Source organism: Podarcis gaigeae, assembly GCF_964106915.1.
Source record: "Podarcis gaigeae genome assembly, chromosome: 6".
In the NCBI taxonomy this organism is placed as follows: Eukaryota; Metazoa; Chordata; class Lepidosauria; order Squamata; family Lacertidae; genus Podarcis; species Podarcis gaigeae.
In genome coordinates, this window is record NC_139682.1 from 27,473,191 (window position 1) to 27,486,164 (window position 12,974).

Genomic DNA, 12,974 nt, shown 5'->3' on the forward strand with positions numbered 1-12,974 from the left:
TGTTCTGTGAATGTTCTGCTTGATGATCCCATAGAATAATAGAATCAAAGAGTTGGAAGAGTCATCTAGTCCACCCCCCTGAAATGCAGGAATCTCAACTAAGCATTCATGGCAGATGGCCACCCAACCTCTGCCAGCATGGTGTAGTGGTTAAGAGCGGTGGACTCGTACTCTGGTGAACCGGGTTCTCATCCCCGCTCCTCCACATGCAGCTGCTGGGTGACCTTGGGCTAGTCATACTTCTCTGAAGTCTCTCAACCTCACTCACCTCACAGAGAGTTTGTTGTGGGGGAAGAAAGGAAAAGGAGATTGTTAGCTGCTTTGAGACTCCTTAGGGTAGTGATAAAGTGAGATATCAAATCCAAACTCCTCCTCTTCTGCTTCTGCTTCTGCTTCTTCAAAACCTCCAAGGAAGGAGAGCCCACAACCTCCAGAGAGAGTCTGATTCACTGTTGAACACCTGTCAGAAAGTTTTTCTTGATGTTTAGTTGAAATCTCATTTCTTGTAACTTGAAGCCATTGGTTCAGCTCCTACTCTCCAGAGCAAGGGAATACAAGCTTGCTCCATCTTCCATGCAACAGCTCTATTGATCCCTATTGATCAGGCTATTGACCCCAAGGAACAGAAGACACAGAGTGTTTTATTCAAACAAGATTAAGTGTTGTTGTCTTATTGGAGAGATTAATAGCTTAAATTGCTCATTTCAAAAATTAATATGTAGAAGTACTTTTATATCTTTCGCTGGGTTGGGTTGGGTTGGGGTTAGAAGTATGTAAACCTGTGTTTCTTAGATATTTAGTGGTTCTGATGAAGAGGTCCGTGAAACATATAATTCTTCACTTGCTCTTGACCAAATTCTGTGCTTGTTTAGTAAAAGATAGCAGCCTGTATACTAATAGCCGTCTCATTCCCCAAGTGTTGACATTTATGTAGCCAAACTGACACAATCCATAAGCAAGAATGAAATATAAGCAGGCTTGGATGAGCCCCAAGGTCTGCAGAAGTACAAAATATGTTTAGGAGAAAAAAATCCACAAGGAGGTACAGTGTGTGTTTGTGGAATCCATAAACCAGGGGTAGGCAACCTAAGGCCTTCTCAATTTGCCTTCTCAATTTGGCCCACGGACAGTCTGGGAATCGGCGTGTTTTTACATGAGTAGAATGTGTCCTTTTATTTAAAATGCATCTCTGGGTTATTTGTGGGGCATAGGAATTGGTTCATTCCCCCCCCCCAAAAAAAAAGAAATATAGTCTGGCCCACCACATGGTCTGAGAGATGGTGGATCAGCCTATGGCTGAAAAAGGTTGCTGACCCCTGCCCTAAACAGACCAAGGAGACTGGGCATGCTGTAGCCCCAGAATGGTGGCTGACTGATGGAAGGTGTGGGGATGAAATGGAGTATTCCTACAGAGAATATGGCAGGCTGGCTGGACCCCTGAACAGGAGCACTACAGCATTTTACTGCAGAACTTGCTTGTTCTGACATTGCAGCATCTCGGTGAATTTAGCAGAATACATTACTCTTTGCTTTTCCTTGTTTGAGCAACGACAGCAGTGGCTTCATTTCAATACTCCGTGATGTTATTTCTGCTATGTATATGAATCTGTAGATCCTCTGGGATTAATGTCTTGATGTAAATATAAAGCTGTCAGACATAATCTCCTGGCAGCATCCCAAACTGCAACGTGCAGCATCTCATCTGCAAGAATGAAACTTGTCCACTGTCAGCATTATTCGTGCGGTATAAATGAACAGTGTCTCTACTCAGCACAACACTAGCCACAAGGCAATAATGAACACCAGAGCTTTACTAGCAACGCATTGAATGGCTCTCTTTGTGCCCAGGGAACACAGTCACTTCTGACCACAAAGCAAGCCTCGCAAAGGGATTGTTTCTGCCTTACCCTCTCTAGTTTGTTCTGCACTGAATTAGTGAGCGGAGCTCATAGAAACCTCATGTAGGAAAATCAATGCAAAATATGTAGCCATTTTGCTAAGCTGCTCTGGAAACATGGATGCAAAATTCTGCTGAGGAGAAAGAGAGAGATTCTGCTGATGGAAATTTATTTCCATTTCCAGGGGGGTAGATTAATCATGCACTACATGTAGGTTACAGATTTTGTTTTACATAGTATGCATATATTTTTGTTGTTCTTATCAAACACTTAAACACACTTATAGATCGGTTTGTAGAAATTAATATGTTGTGTGTATTTGTATGGGTTCTCAAGAAATGAGTATTTATTTTTTTTTGCTTCCCTTCTATAATTTTAAATAATTTCCTCTGCTCACAAATCTGTCTGTCCAGGACTATTTTTAACTTCCATCCTCATGCTGTTAACATTTCCAAGAGTTGGTCAGTGATGTGTAGTTTCTGATGACTACACCATTCATTTTATTGTGTGTGTCTATATCTGTGCAGCATCTGTAGGCGATGGGTAATAGCTGTGAAATATTTATAGGCATTTTCAGTTTTGTATCTACAAACTTAGTTATGGACCCTGGCTTAGACTTTATACAATGAATCATATAAACAGTTGCAACAAATCTCATGACAAAAGCACTGGAAGGAAGATTTCATGGCTTGGTAGACTCTAGGTCAGGAGTGGAGAAGCTGTAGCCCTCCATATTTTGTTGGATTCCAACTCCCATTGGTCATTGGCCATGCTACCAGTTAGTCCAACACCATCTAGAGGGCCAGAAGTCCCCCAGTGCATCATAACTAGGTACATACACAAATGGTAAATTGTTTTAAGCAGGCCAGCCATCAGATCTTGCCTAAAGAGATTCAAGGAGCTCTGGGGAAATCAAACAGAGTTTCAATAAGATTAGTGAACTCATAAGGAGGAGGGACGATGACGACGACATCCTTTGTGGTAGCTTCTTCCATGGTTGGTTTAGCGATGCAGCTCTAATTGGTGGCAGGGACAGCATCCCACATGAACAAGCAAGATGGCCATCCATGCCCATTCTGTTGCCATTATTTCTGCTCTTTGGCCTTAGGGCTATGAGATAAATCGCCATACCAGTACTGAAATAACAGTGATAAGTGTTTCAACTAGGCAACATACTGGTGAACAAATGTGGAGACTTAACAGTTCCCCAGGGGTTAGGTCCCCTGAACCAATACTTTACAGATACTTTGCAGGCACCTTTTCTCCTGCCAGGAGGTACATCAAGACCCTCTGCCGCCAGGAGAAGGCATGGCAAAGCCTTCTGCTGTGGGGAGGTATGGTGGGACCTTCTGTCTCCATGAGGAGGCCTAGCAAGGCCCTCTGCTGGCACAGATATATTGTGATATATTGTGGTATCTTGATATTTAGCTGGTAATGTATTGTGATGTTGTAAACCAGATATTGGCCAGCCCTATTCACCATAGCAGTTGGACTTGGTGCAGTCCCGTCTGGTTGATTAGAGTTCACATCAATACCCTACACTTAAAGCACTCTTATACCACTTTTAACAGTCATGGCTTCCTCCAAAGAATTTTGGAATCAGTAGTTTGTTAAACGTCCGGAGAGTTGTTTGGAAACCCTTAACAAACCATAATTCCCAGGATTCTTTGGAAAAATCTATGACTTAGAATTGTGTTAGAATTCTTTACATGTGTGGTGTGGATGGGACTTTACTCATGTGGGATCTAAATCATAAAGACCCATGACTGCATCACTGATACAACCAAGGATGGATCAGATTTTCAGCTGGCTGAGTTTCTGGTGATATCCATAGTGCTGTCCTGAGTGAATTTTTCAGGTGACTTGTTGCGCTCCCAGGTACTAAACTTCTGCAGTTTGGTATGGGCAACTTAAATAAACTCCTCTTGCTTAGATATGTCTGGGTGTCTCCTTGGTTGAAGAAACTGACCAAAACGTAGTCAGTAAAGCAGTGAATAGATCTGCACTTCCTGCTTTATTCTCAGTGGCTAAAAAGTGTGGTTTCCTACCCTTGGAAAAACCTCAAGGGTAATGAGCTTCTCACAGTATTCTTCAGGTAAAAGCTTTTAGTATCAACTTGCACAATCACGGTTGTTTTTCCCTGTGTCATATAGCCATATTGCCAAGTCCTTCACAAAGCAGCCATTCAACTGACTGTGCAAAAATAAAAGGTTGATCAGTGTATAACTCTGCACTTTTTGTTGACCATTAGTACTATTACAATTAATCCTGGGGGAAGTTGACTCTTTTAAACATTAAGAGATGTATCCATTAGATCAATGAATGGTGTATTTTATCTTACCTGCGGTAGGAACCCACACTCAGATCTCTTTGTGTGTGTGACATGGTTGAAGATAGCAGCTAACTCTAACTGGCAAGCTATTGGTGGAGGATCTGGGTTAAAAATTCTACAGGGAGCCTACACACTTGCGGGTTCCTCACTGCAAGTTGTTCTTGCAAGAGATGAGAGGTGCATGGATCAGGTGATGAGGATGTGACAGAGGGGTCAGGACCAGGAAGCCCAGCTGTGCCCCTCAGTTCCTTGCACAATCATAATTGTGTCCGGTGGGATGGGGGATGCCTGAAGTAGGACTAAACAAATGGGGAGCAAACCTCATTCCCATCCTGCTGTTCTTGGATGTTCTGTATTGCATTGAGTTCTCAGCACATTCTCATGCTGCCCCACTAAAGGAGTCGTTATTTATGTACTAATAACTACTTGGTAATGGAAGAATAGCCTCATTGTCATGTTTATGGGGTTACTTACAAGCCACGGTGTTTGCAGTAACGTCACATGTGACTTATTTGAGGGGACTGCCTAATGGCCACTTGTATTCCTTGCTACTTCATAACTGTCTAGCTAATTGAATGTTGAAAGGGCATCCAGGTAATATTTGGTGGGGCAGCAGAGGGAGAGGGCAGAGCCTCTTTCTTGTGTTTTGCCTGGTAACGAACAGATGGAAAGCACATCTGCTGGAAAGATCAGTTGACTGGCAGAAGTTGATTTCTACTATGGAAGCTTTTTCTTTTCTTATTTACTGCAGTGTGTGTAACACATGCACACACACATCTCCCTGTCTTAATTATATATGATACATGCACGTTCTGCCTATTGCCTTCCCCCTGAAGCAGTGGCAGACAGCATTGTACGGTGGAGGTGTTTACCCAACCTCCCAATTGGTCAATCACTGCTACTTACTTGCAGGGGCAGAGGAAGAGCAGCAGAGCGGGTGCCATGGTGCAAATACACCAGCAGGAGCACCGGATTAGTTCAGCCAGTGAATTGACACTTTCCCACTGCCACCTCATCTCTCCCTCTCTTGATATGCAACAACAATTCATCTGGGAGGTCTGCTCCTATCAGTTGAAGTCTCAGAGTAGTTTCCAAGGCCAGCACCTTGTCTAGGAGTAGTCAAGTCTGCTTATTATTAGGGCAGAGGTAAAATTGGCAAAGCTACAAGACGCCACTATTTCCAAGCCTCCACTATTTTGAGCGCTCATGTTGACTACGAGGAATATAATATTTTGGGATTTCTTTATCTGTGAGCATAATTCTTCTTCAAAATCCCATGTGAACTAGATCTCTATTTTAGCAAGTGCTTTGAAATTCTCTGTCAGCTACTATAGATGAACTAATGGTGCTTGCTGAGAATTACAGTTGATGTGCTCCTTTAACCACACCATTCCCTGTAATGACATTACTGCTGAACATTCTTGCCATTTATTGCTGCTGTTCTACTAGCAAAAATATGTTTTTCTTAAACCTTCAGTGTCTACATTGGAAGATCATGAAATAAAGACCACCAAACATGGTCAGAACAACTTTTAAGAGGCAGTGAAGCATGATAGGATAGACCGCACAACTAAAATTCGGAACTGATGAATTACAAAAGATCAAGAGTTTCAGTACTGTCACTTGTGGACTGAACCAAGACAAATAATTTGTAGTACATTATATGCGTTAATTGGCTTACCAATGCCAGGATGTATGTGCCATTAAAAAAATTGTTTTGTGAATTGCCATTGTTAAGTACTTTTCTCCATTTCATTTCCCTCTAATTTCACTTTTTACAATTCCAACTCCCCACGCCCAAATCATCTCAGGATGGCAATTCATGTCCCCCAGGATAAAAAGGGTTCTTTTCGCCTAATTTATGGCATAATAGTCTGTTGCAGCAAAGGCCATTTTCAACAGCTGTCCCTCCATTGCATGTTGTCTCCCTTGCTTCCAAAATGTCCTCCCTTGCCTTGGTGCCATTCCACGGGTGGTAGCGATTGAATAGCCATTTTGTTTGGCTTCTAGTTCCAGTATATATCTGGGCAAAATGTAATGGCAGCATCTGAGATGTATGGCTCTGACATCCAAAAATTGTTTTATTAATTTGGTCAAGGCAATTTAATAGGAGTGTGAAGACTTGAAACGTGGACCCATTTGAAGCCTAGAAAAGGAACGCTCTGGATCCTTTCCCCTCTTTGCTTTTTGCAGCAGCAAGGTGTGATACCAGGAGGATAGCAAGCAGCGATTTGTTCCCTGAAATCAGCCAGATGTTTACAGCTAAGGGAGACGGAAGGCAGTGGCGGGGGCGCAGAGGGAAGAGGCGGCGGCTCAGTGAACACCGCTGGGTGCCTAACAAGCATTTCTGTTATTAGTCTAAAGCCATCTGCTAGATTTGTGTTAAAAGAGGGAAATCCCAAGGGGGGGAGGGAGGGGGGGAAGAAACATGGAGAGAGGCAGCGCCGTCACTGAGGCTCTGGCCTGGCGATGTGGGAGGGGATCCCGGACTCTTCTCTTCCTCCCCACCCCCCAGCTGTGGACTGTGAGGTTTGCAGCGACTGCAGTATGCATCAATCAATGTGTGGGGGTGTTAAAGTTAGAAGAGGTTGCTCTGCGGAAAGGAGTGTGTTGTGCACACAGCAGCAGCCCAGTGGAGAGCAGCAGCGCAGCAGAGATGGGGAGCCTTTCAAAGGTAGGACCGGCTCAGCTGCGGGGGGGGGGGGAGGTTTTAGGGAAGGGGACTACTAGAGTCTCCCTCTTTCTTTTTCTCTTTTTTTTGTAACGTAGGCTTTCTCCGGAGGCTTCTTAGCCCGGTTGTTTCTTTTCAGGCCAGCCTGCCTCCTCGACTAAACAGTTGTACACATCTGGGCTTGGAGTTCTTGAGTTGCCCCCCGCACCATGGTAACCTTGAGCCTGTGCAATACAGCTCCTCAAGCCCTTGCAGCAAAAAAGGGATGGAGAAATCTTGGGTTGGTTTTCTGTTTCTTGCATTCAGGTTCCTTAGAAGGGTATGCTAGGGGCTGTCTCTGCTCCCAATGGCTCCTAGCATAATATGCTGTATTCTGGAAATGCTCTGAGAGCTAGGAGTGTAGAAATCTGCCTTAGACTGCATCAGACCATTGCTCCATCTAGCTGAGTATTGTCTACACTGACTGACAAAGGTTCTCCAGGATTTCTGGCAGGAAGTCTCTTCCAGCCCTACTTGGAGATGCTGGGGATCAAACCTGGGACCTTCTGCAGGGAAAACAGATTGCCTTCCATTGAGCTATGCCCTTTCCCCTTCTTTCCAGTTGCCCTCTCAAACTTGCAGGATGGGGGGGAGGGTTTTGTTTCTCTCCCCTGCCCACTTTGCTACTGCTTTTAGGAGGCTAAAGGGGACCATGATTTGGCTAAAAGCAGGAGTAGTCCAGGTGTGAGGTTTATGGGTTCTAGTAATGAACTTCTCCATTTTCTTCCATAATTAGGGCACTGTTCTTCCCTTTATGGAATGTTCCCTTGAAAAGCCTAGATTAACTATGGTGCTACATGTAAAGCTGTAAAGTAGTTCTGGGGCCACGGCTGTGTTGTAAGCACCTGAAGGTGCATCCATGAGGAGATGGCCTCTTCCAAGGCTGCACTCCTTTGAAGCCCCCAGGTTTCTGCTTTTGGCTAGAATTCTGTCAGTGCCTAGTCTGGAAAGGAGCTCCTGTGCTTTTAATAGCTGCATGGCAGGAAGTGGGTGGGGGTCTGGATGATGGCTTTTGGTGGTTCCTCTCATTTTTGGAGTATTGTTGCAGGCATGATCTTGCACCTGCCATCCTTTCAGACACACAAAAAAGCCTCACTCGGGACTTGTTGGCCTTTGCAACATGAGCAGGATGACCAAACACTATGTGAAAAACCACGGGATAAGTAAGGCAAGGCAAGAGTGGGAGAAAGTGGGCTGCACCTGCAATTTGCTGCTTTCCCCTCCCCTCTGTGGCAGCATAGTAAAAAATGAGGTTGTGAGCAAGGAGCAGAGGCCTCAGTACCAAATGGGTGCCCGCTAAGGACTGCAACGGGCCATGGGCCAGAGATTCCCCATCCCTGATTTAAAGGGACAGCCCCTCAGCTATGACAGAGGATAGAGATGTGGCTTTTCCTAGCCTGCTTCTCCCTTAGTCCTTTCATTCATCTTCCTCTCCCTAGTTGCAAGAGTAAACAGAACTCCTTTGTTGCCCCACAGCTGGGGGGAATGGAGGGCAGGCAAAGAGTGGGGCAGGGAGCAGCAGATTACCGTAGTCCTCCTCCTCTTTGTTAAGTTGTGGGTGACATCCCTGACACTGGTGAGGCAGTGTTGATCCATAGTAGATTTTTCAAAGGAGAGTTTGCATGAGTTACAATATTTGTGGCAGCTTCATCCCATACCTCTTTGCACAACACATCATCTAACACTGAAACTCGCTCTCACAAAATGTAGTGATGGTCACCAACTTAAAGGAGAATTAGACAAATTCATGGAGGTTAAGGCAGTCACTGGCTACTAGCCAGAATGGCTATGTTCTACTGCCATTTGCAATCCCAGTTGCTGGGAACTGCAAGTGAGGAGTGTGCAGTTGCACTGAGATCCTACTTATGAGCTTTCTAGAGGCCTCTGGCTGGCCACCATGTTTAACTAGATGAGCCGCTGACATGCTCCAGCAGGGCTCTTTTATGTTCTTATAAACAGAAGAAGTTATGTGATAATAGTTTCAAAGGGGATTAGTATTTATTGAGCTGGAAGAAAGCATCTTGAGTTGAAACATGAAAATATGCTCCTTTCACCAGTGACCCACATACTACAAGGAAGGGAGTCAGCCTGTGGTTAAAGGCTAAGGAACAGGAGTCAATTTCAGCACATTAGGACCTCTGTAAGGTTGTCTAAGAATTGTTCACTAAGATGTTTGGAGGAAGTCCTTTTTGTTGGGCTGCAACCTGCAGAACTCTGTATTGGACCAATGTAGAAGCAGGCCTTTTCGGAGGTGGCACCTACACTTTGGAATGAGCTCTTTGCTGTAAGTCAGTGGTGGTCTGCTTCTGTCATGCACTAAAAACCCACTGTTTTTGCACAGGGATTGCCAGACCATCAGTGCCAGTTTTTAGCCACTCTAGTTCTATAATTGTGCTGTTGTATTTGTATGCTTTATTAATTTTGTTGTTGTTTTATGGTTGCTAATCACCTTGGGAATTGTTTTTTAAATGAAAAGTAGTAAAGAAATTATTCTAATCAGTCAATCAGTAAATAAATTAAATGCGGATGTTAGCCTACAAAAATTAAGCGCTCCCTTAACCTTCTGGGGGAAAGTGCAGTTTTCCTTCATTTCAAAACATTATTCATATCAGAGAGTGCAGTAAGTTTGCTTTCTGTTGAACAAAGTTCAAAACTGCTGCTTGGCTGATGCCATTCCTGAATTTGCAGATGGATGGGCCCATTATACTGACAACCAAAAACAGAGTGGAGTGTGGTGCTTGGAATTTATGGGTGCAGTTCAGCATTGTCCTGTCTGCATAGGCATTCCGGCTTGCCAGACGGAATGATGCTTTCTTCTTCTACAAACTGGTTGGAGGGTTCTCCTGACCCACTCCCAAACCAATTTTGCAGGAGGTGTGGTGGAAGTGAGGAAACCCTATTGTTCGGGGCTTCCAATGATGGGGCTGGTTAGGTGAATCCAGGGGCAAAACTAGGCTTTATTTCACCCGGGTCAAATACCCAGTTTGATACCTACCTCACACACATTTGCACACACACACACAGGCTGGGAGCGTCAATGGAGGCTTTACCTGGGGCTAACCCCCCCCCCCCAGCTACAGCATTGGGTGAATGTTTCAGCAGGTGCACGTTTTACATTCATTTACAGCATCCAATTTGTCTCCTTTTAATGGGTTTAAAAGGAAGATTTCTGGATCTTTGGAACTGGCTCAGTAACTAAACTGGATGAATATCCCACAGTTACTATATCTGGACCTTTTCCTTTCCCCCCCTGTGTTCACGATGAAGAAATTTTATAAATGTCATAATATATTTGTGTCGTCTTCTTAAGGTGCCACAAGGCTGTCTGTTGTTTTTGCTGCAGTGCAAGCTAATGCTTCCCCTTGCCAATAATTGCTTGTTTTGTTTGTTTCACTGGGCTGTGCTGCAGGTTAGCTGTCTGTCTAAAGAGATCCCTAAATGAAATGGTGTTCAGCCAGGATGTCTTCAGGCTTCCGGAAGACAAATTGGATGATGTGAAGGAAAATCTATGATTGGATCTCCATATATATATATATATATATATATATATATATATGCATGCACATGCTAAAGTGGCAGGTGACAGGATAATCTTGATGAAGCCCATGAGAAGGGGATGGGATTAAGCCTTTCTTCCATTCACCCCTTCCCCAGTTGAAATCCCTGCCAGCTGTAATTTGCCCAACAGGGTAAAACATATAAGTACATTTTTTCTCCCTTCCATTAAAAAATGTCAGGAGAGGGCAATCACAAATATTTTACTTGCCTTACCAAGTTTGGCCTTTATTCCACAGTGGGAGACCCTTCACCTGACTTTCTTCATTGCAGCTGTGGAATTGTATGGAAATGGAACATGGATCAGAGGATGGCCTTAGTCAGCTTCCAGCCCTTTGGAGTTGACCTGATTTCACACCTAACAATGGCAGAGGCCCGGTTGTGAGTGCTAAAAGTATCCAAGGCCAAACCTCTCACACCAACCTTGGGTGCTATATATAGCAGCATTCTGGTTCAGGACTTGATGGTACAGATTGCTTTGCAAACACCAGTTCTTCTCAGGAGCCCTACACAAACCCTAACACATCTCCTTATTTTTTAATAGTACGATTGTTCTTAGGTTCGGGGCTGGCACTTGCAGCAATTGGGTGTTAAATTCTCTCCATGCTCCAAACTCTTTAAGTTAAGGGAGCAGCCCACCTTCCACCCCTTCCTACCGCCCTCCCTGTGGAACGCCCTCCCAACAGATGTCAAGAAGATAAAGAACTACCCAACTTCTAGAAGGCAGACGTGTTTCGGGAAGGTTTAATGTTTGACGTTTTATTATGTTTTTATATGCACTGTAAGCTGCCCTGAGTGGCTGGGGAAACCCAGCCAGATGGGCAGGGTATAAATAAATTATTATTATTATTTATTTCCACCATGCCCAGTGATTTCAGAGGAGAATGAAGTGTGAACCCTACCCTACCAGCTGTCACAGTGATGTGAACCCAGCATAGTTGGCAAAGCTGCTGTGAACATTCCCCAGTTAATAAAAATGGTGGCTTGTCTGCTAGGGAGAGTAAGCCTGAACCACAGAGATGGATTCCATAGGGCCTTTTGACCATCATTTTCTTTTTTTATAATATCTTATTCTTTTTCCCATATAGAAAGTTACATTTGTTACTCAACAGTTATATTCCAGTTCAACAATACTAGTAACTTCTTGCTCAACCGATATCAATGTTTATAACCCAAATTACATACAATTGCGTTTTAAGTTTCTGTCTTACCTAATTTCGTCCTCTCTTAACATGTTTTTATAATATATTCTGATGTTTTCTTACGTTTGACATATGGGTACATAGACCAGAAAGGGTTTCCAGTCTTTTTAAAAGGATTCTAGATTTGTACTTTTTATCAGTGCTGTCTGTTTTGCCATCTCTATATATTCCAAGATTTTCATCAGCCATTCTTCCTTTGAGGGTTTTCTCTCCTTCCATTTCTGTGCATTGGAAATCCTTGCCACTGTAGTCTCCCTGGCAGACAAGCCACCATTTTTATTAACTGGAGAACGTTCACAGCAGTTTTGCCAACAGACATCTCCATCTATGTAGGCCTGTCTAAAGTAATGCTGACATCTGAAGCAGGTTCTTTGTACTGAATGCTTTACCTCTTAGCCTTATATGGCACATGCCCTGGGCTGAGGCTGCAGCAGGAGATAGGGACAGTGCCCCGTTGATTGCCTGCTGGTTCAGTTGGGCAGCCTCTGTCAGCCTGAATGCAACCTTTGTCAGTGGGCATTGGTATATGCCTAGACTAGTGTTGGTCCTAAACAGTGTTTGCCACTACTCAGTGCTGTTTTGCAAAGCTGGCTAAGCCCAGTCTGCATCTGTCTGGCTCAGCTGGATGATGCAGGGAGAACGTGGACTTTGGGCTTCTTGTTAGCATGCATGGCTTACAGTTTGAGCCAGTCTCCCCACTCCTTTTGGCTTCTCTTTTCCTGCTGGCGCTGGCTGTCTCATTTATTTTTCCGAATCTGTTTAAGCCTGACCCGCCTCCAGAAAGCTCCTCTCTAAGAGACACAAGACAGCTGGTTGCATGTGCCTTGGAACTTCATAGCGCCTATGTGGGACGAGCCACAGGGCAGACTGCCGTGAGAATAATCAGTTAGTGGCATGCTTGCTGTTGGTGAATTGGCAGCCCATGCTGTTCCCATGGCCCTTGCAATAATCAAGGAGGGGCATTTTGGGTCATCTCAGCATGTTGTCTTCCTGCATCTCACTGGGTTGGGGAAGGAGCAAGCATGTAATGGTTTAGATTGGAAGGCCAAGTGAATACTTTTCTGTTGGCCAGCTCTCCTAGGACCCAGTATTCCACTTGTTAATGCATGCTGGACAATGACTGTAGAGCTATAAATTTACTTAGTGCAGAAAACTCAAGGCAAATTGGCCAGCACATAGGCAAGGTGAGAATTTGAATGCAAGGTCTGAATTTTATGTCTGAAAGAACATGTGGCTGTGCTTCTGGTCGTGCGCTGAAATAACAGCAGGAATGGTCT

General features: G+C 44.2%; 2 protein-coding genes across 18 annotated transcripts in view; one reads left to right on the forward strand and one right to left on the reverse strand.

Moving 5' to 3' along the window:
* Positions 1 to 12,974, reverse strand: part of SGK2 (serum/glucocorticoid regulated kinase 2) — a 477,666-nt gene that overhangs the window by 299,941 nt on the left and 164,751 nt on the right. The window lies entirely within an intron of this gene.
* EPB41L1 (erythrocyte membrane protein band 4.1 like 1) overlaps positions 1 to 12,974 on the forward strand; it is a 169,342-nt gene that overhangs the window by 75,916 nt on the left and 80,452 nt on the right. For 2 of the 17 annotated variants that reach the window (XM_083746104.1, XM_083746107.1), the window contains exon 1: positions 6,663 to 6,904. The exons of 12 other annotated variants lie outside the window; for them this stretch is intronic. The gene's annotated coding sequence lies outside the window, so the exon portion shown is untranslated. Of the gene's footprint in view, positions 1 to 6,662; positions 6,905 to 9,723; positions 9,868 to 12,974 lie in introns of those variants that run through there. 3 more of the 17 variants (XM_083746096.1, XM_083746098.1, XM_083746102.1) reach the window with 3 other exon arrangements.